Source organism: Silene latifolia, chromosome 1 (assembly GCF_048544455.1).
Source record: "Silene latifolia isolate original U9 population chromosome 1, ASM4854445v1, whole genome shotgun sequence".
In the NCBI taxonomy this organism is placed as follows: Eukaryota; Viridiplantae; Streptophyta; class Magnoliopsida; order Caryophyllales; family Caryophyllaceae; genus Silene; species Silene latifolia.
The window spans coordinates 157,866,653-157,878,242 of record NC_133526.1 but is presented as its reverse complement, the minus strand read 5'-3'; positions in this window follow the sequence as shown (position 1 = coordinate 157,878,242).

Genomic DNA, 11,590 nt, shown 5'->3' with positions numbered 1-11,590 from the left:
CCATTCGAAACATCAAAGCTACCGTACTGGAGTCTTTTGAATTCTGGTCATGATGAAACTCGAAAATATGCAAGACACCATGACTCATGGTGTGGTCGACTTACCGAATGTTTGCTTGACTGGTTAGTTACATTTTTGTTTTGTGCAATTTGAATCTTAAAGCCCTGATCTAAAAGTGTTTTGGTTTGTTATAGTGATGGAGTTTGTAATAAAATAATAAAGCTCGCTTGTGTTGTATTTGTAGGTCAAGATTTTGATTTCAGAGTAGGCAGACAATTAAATAGTTAAGTATGTAAATAAATTGAGCTTGCTATTTGATTATTGTAAGGGTATTATATGTGATTGAGGTCTTTCAGGGAAAGAGATGCAGAGACCTCAACTTACAGATTGAACTACATTCAGACTTTCGTTGAATGTATATCCCAATTTTGAGACAAGTGACTGGATTATTCAAATATTAATGAGCACAAGACAAGACAGAGGTAGGGAATAACTATACGGAATTACGGAGTATATAATTTATCGCATTTCTTTTGTTTATACGCATGACGAAGAGTCTCAGAAAACACTTATATTTGTTCTGTTTATCTTCCTAAACTACTTTTTTTGTTGAGTGTATGTTTACGTATAATAACATAACATGGTTTTTTTTTTTGGCGAAAGATATGATTCTAAGAAAGACTTCTTCTAACAAATTTAAATATATATATTTGTCTCATCTTTTAAAATTTTCTAAGTTTGGACTAGATTGAATTAGGGTATGACTTATGAGTCATTTATCATACAAAGTGAACGACACAAGTAATTGCATAACAATGGCGTAATTGAATTAGCAAAGGGGGATGAGATTGCAAACCATTTATATCCACTACAAGCCAAGGGCCTAAAAGGCTAGAACTACAAAACTCATTTTATCTAATCTAACTGAAACTTTGAAGAGTATATTAGAATAATGCTCTTTTAAGTAATTTTCATCTTAGACGGAACTTCCCCGCCAAGCAACGACTCTGCGATGGTTTAGTTTCTTGCTTCAAGAAATGTATGGAGTATTTCAGGAAAATAATTTAAACTTAAGTATATTATTTTATTTTGTAAATTATGCTTTCACAATAGTACATATCTTATTATCTGTCTCAATCAATTATTTATCTTTTTTATTCTTTGCTAAATTTTAATGAAAGATCAAAAAAAAATTGTGCAAAATAAGAGTAAAATTTAACTCAAGTAAAAAGTAAAGAACATAACTTTAAGCAACCCGTGAATTTCACGGGTTCAAAACTAGTTCATTATTAAAATAGAAAGGATAACAAATAATTGGGATAAAGAGAGTATTAATCTAACACCGTGCAAATTCACGGCTAGTTTCAAAATTTTAGAAATTAGATTTATTTATACATGTATTTAATTGGGTTATTTCATAGGAATAATCCATCCTATGGGTGCCCTGCAAATAACACTCAATCCTTTCAATTATTCCAATTAAATCCATCCTATGCAACCTACCTTCCCATAATAGTCTAAGGTAACCGGCTACCTACTCATAAGGTCAGATTTAAAAAAAAATTCTAAACTAATAAAACATTATTAAATTCTAAAAGAAAAAAAAATAATTAACAAAAACGTCATCACTTTCTTTTACCAGTACCACTCCTCCTCATCTGATGTGTGCTTTTTATATGCGTTTATTCACATGTTTGGCACACATTTCTATTTACTTATATGATTATTTCATTTTATTTCCTCCCGTATTTGCTACTTTGGGCGTATTTCATGTCTCTTGCGGGTTTGAGACTCGTTTGTGCATTTAGAAGCCAAATCTGTTCGGTAAAGGAACAAGATAGAAGCTTGGAAGAGTTTAGACGAGCTTAGGAGAACAAGAAATGGAGTTTTATACATGATGTCTATAGACTTACCCCCCCCCCCCCCTCTGTCGATAGACAGGGTGCAATATGTCGATAGACATGCTCAATCGACACAGGAGATCGTTTTTTGGAGAACTTTAAGCTCTGTCAATAGACATCTCTGCTCTGTCGATAGACATCTCTGCTCTGTCGATAGACATCCATACAGGCAGTCGATCGACACTACACCTAGGTCGGTCGACGAATTAGACGGACAACATGTTTTTGCTCGGTTTATTTCTTTTATTTGGACCTAGTATAAAAGCTCTTGTAATCTTTTAATTAGGTTACACTTTACTTTATGCAAGCAGACACTGGGATTACGACACTTTTCCTCTGTAAACTTTTAGATCTAGAATTATTTTCCCTTTTTCTCCATTGCTTATACTCGGATTCATATTGGTAATTTTAATTCCTCTTTTCCCTTTTGTTCTTCCTTGTTAATCTCATCTATTTCTCTTGCTATTATTATTAGTTTTAATTTATGTTATATTATTTCTCAATTAATTTCATTATGAATTCTTTCCCTTTATCGTTTTATTCAATTATTATTGCAAATTTCATTATGAGTAGCTAAATCCCTTTTTGCTAGGATTTAGGGGAGCCATGGATTGAGACGATATTAATTAGGTAATTAGATAGTCGATATAATTGGTCTATGTTGTTAATTGTGACATTTAATTGTGATTAATTGGTTAAGTCGTCGTAATTGATTAATTAAATTGGTAAACCCCGACCTAAGATCGAAAGCCTGGAAAGGGTTAGATCTGTCACACACTTTAGAGTGCCCTAGTAAGTTGCGAGAGCCCGCTAGAAGCATTCTAGGGCGAATAGCGGACCGAGAGGACCTTTTCACTGCCCTATAGACCGGTATTGAGACTGACCTTTGACCCTATCTTTGACCCGTAATAATCCATGGTGAACCGATGTCCTAGCGCCTTTCCTTTATACTTTTCTCAATTAGATATCTCTTTCCAATCCTTTTATTTTATTGCTTTAGTTTATAACCCAATTCAAAACCCCCCAATTTGGTGACTCAGACAGACCTGAATTGACGTTTAGATTTGCAAATAGCCTCCATGTGGATACGATCCGACTTCCCTAGCTATATTAGTTAGAGACCAGTTGGTTTATTTTTGATAGGTTGCGACAGCCTCATCAAATTTTGGCGTCGTTGCCGGGGAGGCGGCGTATTTCTATTTGTTTAATTTTAGTTTGTCTTTTGTCTCAGGGAACTTTAGTACCTTGAGACCGTTCTTATGTTACTATCAGGTTCCCGCAGGATGAGAATGAGTCTTTTGGTGCATATATAGACAGGTTCGAGGAATGGCTGAGTACAATCAATCGTGGAAATTTGTCTGCTCTCCAGATTTGTTTGTCTATTATCCAGGGTATAAATGGCCCTACACGAGCATACCTCAACTCAATAGGCAGGGGAGACTTCCGTGGGAAACCTGTCAACGAGGTTTTGGAATTCTTTGACTGGTTTGCCACTAAGAGCATTAAACCCCCTTTCTCACTTCAGTCAGACATGGATGAGGGCGTTGGAGAGACCATAGAAACCGTTTTAAAGAATGAAAAAGATATTGACGGGAACATTGAGAAGGAAACCATATGCTCAATTGATAACCCCTTCTTTGGGGGTAATCTAGAACCCCTCTATGATAATTTTACAGAAAGTGAGCCACATGAGGAAGACTTGACGGACTCCCTAAAGAACCCCTTTTGTGATGAGTCCTGCATTGAGGAGAGTGAGGATGTGTGATTGGATGGTCTTGAGGTCAAATGGGATACATATGACGATATAATAGATGAGCTTATCATGGGAGACCCCGTTGACACAATTGACTTTATCTCCCTTTGCATTTAGGATGACTACCCAGCTTCTCCTACTTTGCACTTGACTCCTCCATTTCATATAGAATACCCGTCTAAGCAGGTTATTTCTACTCGTGTGTCTTCAATTTTATATGCTTCTGTGCTCCCTAATTCTCCACCTTCCTTTGACAGTAGTAGAGGTAGACCTCCCGACCCATATGAATTAGTGATGAAAAATACTAATATGTCGGTTGTCGATGTGGGAGTTGATTGTTTGTCTTTTGTGACCTATGATTTGAGCTTTGATGTTCCACCCTTAGCTAATGGGTGGAATAATTTGGTGGATTATTACTAGAGTTGTCAAAGAAAGGTCAACAAGTTGAGACAGTTTTTAGCTTTGTTTTTATATGCTCCTATTATATGTTGGTGCTACTTATGCTTTTGTGTAGCACATGCGCATATTTTCGACCGACTTTTGAGAGCTCTGAGTTGTTTTGATTATGCACATTTGCTGGGAATTATTTGGTAAGCTAAGTAAGCTCGTGCGGGACCTATCTGAAACCAGCGCTGACCGGGAGGCAACCCGGGTTGTACGACCTCCCCTTGTTGTTGGCTGGTTTGGGGAGGTCCGTATTGTATAAATCTGTAAGTTTGCTTTCACCTGCTTTATTTCATTTTCATTCATCTTGTTCTTATATCCCTTTCCCCTATATGTTGATGCTATTGTTGTTTGTTGAACACAATGAGGGCATTGTGTGATTTGGTTTGGAGAGGGTATACATATGTCTGTGTCGCATCCATATGCATATTTCTTGCATTTCTGCATGCATTTATTTAAAAAAAAAAAAAACCAAAAAAATCGAAAAATTTCAGAAAAATACAAAAATATGTTTGCATTTAGGTAAAGTCTTAGGTTGAGTCGGAGTGGCTATATAACAATGATGACATTGCTTTTATACTCTTGCTAACTCGTTTAAGCCTTGCATTTTTGACACCCTATTTTGAGAAATTCATTTGCATAATCTACGAGTTATTGATAATTTCTACCAAACGAATAGACTTGACTTATATGTTGGCAAACTACTTACAAATTCTAAGGTTTAGAGCTTAATAAATCGGTGACATTCATGACCAGTTTTATTTAGGATGTGAGTAGTACTCCTTACATGGCATGTAACATCAATTTGCATAAGCATGAAATTTGTCTCTTTTTGCGTACATACACTCGGGTTTGTGGCGGTGACACATGTGGAGAGGCGACCCTTCCTTTATGCTTTACCCCTATTAGCCTCACATTAGCCAATTTTGCCTTGTTTTGACCAACTTATTCAACTACATTCCTATATGGCCTACCCTTGTCAAGCTAGTCTTGTTGGTAAGTTTTGGAAGCCTTGTTGTGGTCATTTTATGAAGAATGCTTTTGTGTTGGAAGGAAGGTGAAGAAAGAGAGAAAAAAAAGTTGTGAAAAAAAAAATATGACAAAGAAAGAAAAAAAGAAAAAAAAAGAAAGAAAAGAAAAGGAGTTGAAAAAGAAAAAAAAAAAAGTGACATTCTTTTTACTCCTATGTTGATTATATTCATTATTTGAGGAGTAATGTTGAGATTGTGAGTGAGTTTATGCCACACTTGGCATTATGCTTAATTTTTGATGTTGGATTTGAAGTGGAATATCCTTACTTTTGGTTGTGTTCGGTGCTAGCTTGGCTTTTACCTCCACATATCCAAATCATTTTGCCCCTTCTTACCCACTTACGTCACCTCACATTCATATATAAGTCCTCGGCATGTGTTTTGGACCTCGTTTGGTTGGAGTGTATGTGTACGGTTACTAGAGATATCTATCATGTTACATTGCATGCATGCTTTTGTAGGTCGTAGTTAGGTGAGTGACTATTTTCCTTTCCCTCATACAAAATGTATACTCACCTTGTGCTTTAATGAAAGATGAGCGACTCGTGAGAGTCCGACATAAATGGTCTTGCAAGGTCGACGGTTTGGTAGTTTTCGGTCATTAGTTCAACTCGTTTGCACTTGAAATTTATGTGCTTAATCGCTTTGGAATTTCTTTTTCTTAGCAAGGGTGTCACATTTGCATTAAATTGATTTATCGAGTCTTTTGTATAGCTAGCTCTGAGTTGTATGCCGCTCCATTAGTCCCGTTTTCTATCTTGTTTATTGCTTGCTTGGGGACAAGCAAGGGTTTGGTTTGGGGAGGTTTGATGAGTGCCTTTTATATGCGTTTATTCACATGTTTGGCACACATTTCTATTTACTTATATGATTATTTCATTCTATTTCCTCCCGTATTTGCTACTTTGGGCGTATTTCATGTCTCTTGTAGGTTTGAGACTCGTTTGTGCATTTAGAAGCCAAATCCGTTCGGTAAAGGAACAAGATAGAAGCTTGGAAGAGTTTAGACGAGCTTAGGAGAGCAAGAAATGGAGTTTTATACATGATGTCTATATACTTACCCCCCTCTGTCGATAGACAGGGTGCAATATGTCGATAAACACACTACTACAGATACAGGCTATAACAACGGGTAAAAACCGTTGTAAAAACAAAAAGCGGACGTTGTTAAAGCGGCCGTTGTAGAAGGTATTTACAACGGTTTGGTTATTTAATGAAACCGTTGTCTAAAGTATTCACCACGGTTAAAAGCCGTTGTTGTTGGGTGTTCTCCGTTGTGGAAAGTGTTTCAAAAATTTGGAGGGAATAATATAACAACGGTTGTCGTATGTATAACCGTTGTTGTACTTTTCCCTCCAAAATTGTGAAGTCTTTTGACAACGGGTTTATGCTACATACCCGTTGTTGAAATTGTTAGTAACAACGGTTCTTAGTTGAAGCAAACAGTTGTTGTAACTTTACCTTCAAAATGTGAAGACTTTTAACAACGGTTCTTCGTTTAAAACCTGTTGTTGAATATTATGCGCGGGTATTTGTGAAAGTCATTCACAACGGTGTTTTTTTTTATTAACCGTTGTGAAAGGTCTTCACAACGGTTTTTTTTAGTAACCGTTTTTATTACGAACTCCTAATGTTTTGAAAAATTAAATTTGTTTCATGCCATTCAAAACCCGCATATATCAATGACACCATATACCAAAGACCAACATAAATCACAAATTTGGGTTCATCGTAACTCAATAGATTCAATTCAACCACAATCGCAAAGATCATATATATATATATATATATATATATATATATATATATATATATATATATATATATATATATATATATATATATATATATATATATATATATATATATACTTACAAGGAGTTGAATTTACATGAACTAATCATTCCCTAACTTCAACAAAAAATTTACTAATAAGTTGATCTAAACTCGGAGTATCATGCATTTCTATATTCTAAGACGTAGTTGCCCCACATGTCTCTTAGCTCGTCTATATCTATACTTGAGTACCGCTCAAATCTGTTGTGACGGGTTGATTGCATCATCTGCGGAAAAAACAAAGAGAAGACATTATGATATATATAGCAGCAAGCAAGACAACATTAGCAACATCATGGTATATATAGCAACAAGCAAGACAACATTAGCTCTAATTTAAAAAAGTAATAAACACATTATTAAATTACTAACCTTTTCTGGAATAATGATATATCTTCGCCTAATAATCTCCAACATGAACCGACAAGCGTAGTATCCACATTGTATGCTTTCGGTTTGGCGAGGGGCCTATTATTACATAAAAACAAACAGACGAGAGAAGGCTCACATCAGAATCTTGAACTTTAGGTATTGTATTAGTATTAAATACAGATTTTGCACTTAATGTTATTGTATTTGAGCACGTACCCCTGTTATCGTAATAAAATCGGGGCCAACATCAGAATCTTTCCTGGGTTGATCCTGCTCGTTTGCTCTTCTCTTCTCAAATGCCCTTTTTTTTAAAAATAAAAAGGAGGCATAAACTCATTTTTTTAGGGGCAAAAATGAGCTTTTTTCTATAAATAAAAATTGAAACTTAATGTTATTATAAATAAATTAGTATTATAGACTTACATATTAATCAAGCGCTTAAAAGTCTCGCTTGGTTGATGATGTAAAGAGTCCAACAGTAAAACTTTATTCCTTGTCGGCATGATGGTCGCTAGCACCCAATGAGTCCTACATCAAGAGACATCATCATTATTAACAAGTACATATATTAGTTATGAAAATGCAATTGTAGGGGGAAACGTAATATTAATTTGTTTATTACCCTTTTTCATTATAAGCGCCAAAAATCAACTTCTTGGTTGTCGCCAATTGTTGAGCAATATAATCTACCCGTTCTTGGAACGAGAAATCCCATAATAAATAAAGATAAAATATAGGGGCACAGAATCCGTATTGATCGGATGGAATATTCTTCTCGGGGATCACTCTCAATTTCAATATCCTACATTATTACGGTATTAATTCCGGTATTTAAAACACTATCTAGTAGTCAGAATATTAGAATATGAAATTATTTATTAAGAAACTCACTTCATCCAAACAAATACGTGTTGGATATCAATCTGGTCTAGGCCAGCCCATACGGCTAGCATATCCCATGATAGATGTGCTTGGCGCTCAACCCCTAGAATATCCTCCTCGAGCGGAATAACTATCAATTGCTCGGTGGCTATGCGATGGCCGACCTCCTCATGCGCTTTCCTCATCGTCACCGTTCTTACATATCCCATGTAATCCTTCCCTTTATATTGTGTGTCGTTTAAACTCCTAACTTTCAATGATGAGGTAGTAGTAGCAGGTAAGACTGGGGACTTAGGCTTATCAGTCTTTTTTGTCCCCTACACAAAATTACCATGCTTTTTATAAATGCAGACAAAATATAAATAAAGGGAGCGAGGTTTTTAAAAAAATGGAGAAGTTAATTAAATACCTCATCAAGTTGTTGTCTCGACGAGGTCGTTGGCATGTCTGTGGACTTAGGCTTATCTGCCAAAGCCGGCTTTTTTGTTCCCTACAAAAAAAAAAAATAACATATAAATTTAACATATAAAAACATTCAACAATTAAAAATTTAACATATATATAAAGGTATTTCTTCTAACCCCAACTGCTTTCCGCTTCTGAGGCGGAGACGTCCGAGCCAAGTAGATGTGAGTTTCAGGCCATTGGATGAAACTTCCAAGCGCATCTCCCAGAATGGTAATGTCGTCACGAACTGGGACATGCAGTTGCAAGTTTTCATGGCTGGTAAGACTGTAGTTATCTCTACTTTGGTATGATTCGGCAAAAGTTTTTCGCTATGAACTACAGTTCCGCTGCTGCAGATTTGGTGTGCATTTCTACGAGACCCCGGCCAACACGCACATGTGGCTTTTCGGTTTTAGGGTCAGCAAGAATAATTGGCCTCTTGTTTACGGCCTGAAGAATATACACATACATTATTATATCTTTGCAAAAACGCTCAAAGATTCAAAGATTTTGCAAAAACGCTTTCTGTCTCAGGCCGATTTTTGCACAAATTTCAGCATTCATATAAATTTAACTAATTAAACACTTCATGCATACCTTACTGAAAACAGGGAACTGACTTGAAGGGGATGTATGCTGTTTTCCATCAACCGTCTTCTCAAGTTGCATCTCCTTTTCAGACCCATTATTTGCCTAATAAAATTAACCAATGGCACCATGTCAGAAGTTATAGCATTAGAGCTGGCAGGGAACACACCCCCTGATCTTACCCAAAAAAAAAAGAAAAGAAAAATAAGGAAGTATTAGGTACCTGATCGGCTTTAGTTGTTACAACTTCAGAAGCATTATTAGGTACCGATCTTTCGAATCTCGTTGACCGATACTTCCTTCTCATGTATTGCCAAGGTAGTAGCGGCCTCTTGACCAATCTGTTGTACCTTATTATTACCCCCTTTAGAAATGACATCCTCCATCATCTTCACTTCTTCTTCGGAAAGCTTACCTCCAAAGATTCGGCTTTAGTAGTACGAATGCCATTAATCAAGGTGCTTGCCAAGAATGTAATGTGTCACAATTTTTATCCCAACAATAACATGTGAATTGAACTTAAATGAAAATAATAGAATAAATGTTACCATGTCAGCCTTCTCAGACTTAGTCTTCCTTTTCTTCTTTATCGGGGCAGTTTTCCCATAATATTTCGTTACTCCAACCTGTAACGGGACGCCCCTCAAACGACCTGGATGTTCGGGTCGGCCGATCGCTCTAGCAAGAACGTCATTACGACCACTGGGAGTGAATTTCCCTTCTTCTACCTCTTTCAATACGTTGTCCTATAATATATTAAATAAACTTCAAATTATATTTGTGACTAAAATAATAAAGTTAGTAATGAACTCGTCTTAATAAAATAATGCTTACTATGTTGGCCAACACTTCCTCATCATATTTGTCACGCGACCGGGATCCTTTAGGCGTGTGCCCTTCTTTATAAGTTACATGCCGATCCAGTTCTTTCACTCCCTTTGCCACCTACACATTAACATGGTAACATTTACACGTAAATGTGTATCAATGCAAGTCCAAGTATGATTAAAAAAATAAAGTCTCACAGGGGAATAATGCATGCTACTTACGAGGTTCTCTTCTATCTTTCTGTAACCGCCTCGAGAACCATACCATTTCCCCTTCTTGCATGAAATGTTAGCACGATTTCTTCTGCTAACGGCCTTCAAATAATTATATAAAAGCACAAGTAGATGAGATAATAAAAAGATTATATAAAGGACTCATTAATTAAAAAAATGATAGGTAAATCGTTAAAAGGCGAGGATATTTAACCTGAAACTTCTCAGTAGTTCTCATCTTTTTGAAAAGATCCCATTGTTCCTGCTTGATGGTGGGACACTTGTTTTCCGGTGGGCTCTTACGCATCTCCCCCGTTGCCTTGTCCACATACAACCAATCCCTAGCAACGTCACACCTCCTTGCTGTGGACATCCGCCGCCTTATGCATTAAATACGGATCATGGCTTTCATCGGGTATAATAAAGCCTTCCTTTACACGAGCCAAGTATAACTCCGCCAATTTTGGATTCAAATTTCTAAAATCATCTAAATGGATAGGCACAAACTGTCTTGTGCAAGTACCAATCCAACTGGAGAAAAGACCCGCATTTGGACCAATAGGGAAACCCATCTCACTCCATGTTATTTCGAACGGCTGTTTAGCGGTTATAGCTGCAAGGACTTTCTGGCACTTCGTAGCACCCCTCTCACCAGGCTTATTATCACTAGGCTTATTATTCTTTTGATTTCTTTTACGTTTTTCACCCAGGATAATCCTAAAACCCAAATATGAATGATATAGGAAATGAACAACTTAACAACGTACATGCAGAGTATTATCTAAAACCCTAAACCCTAATAGGAATGAAAATTTAAAACAACAGATTGAGCTTCTAAAATTCTAAACCCTAATAAGAGGAGTGAAGTAGATGATGCTGGATGATAAAGATAACAAAGAAGACGAAAAACAAATAGATGCATGAAAAAGAAACAAGTTGATCGTCTTAAAACCCTAATGACGAAACACAAAATTAAAGTGAACATACCTGATGATGATGATGATAAAGAGAACGAGCAGGATGATAAGGGAAGGCAACGGAATCTGGGCGTCGGAAATTGGGCGGCGTGGCAACGAGAATGTAGAAAGCGAGGAAGAGAGAAGAATTAACTCAGGATACCAACGGTTGAACTAATAATGTTGTGTTTGTTTGTGTATGGCATGCTGTATGGGTTTCTAAATTAGTTTTTTATTAAGACAAACTATTGACAACAGGTGCTCAAAGAAGAACCGTTGTTATATGTTAATAACAACGGGTCAATAAAAGTCAACCGTTGTCAAAAGTTTATTACAACGG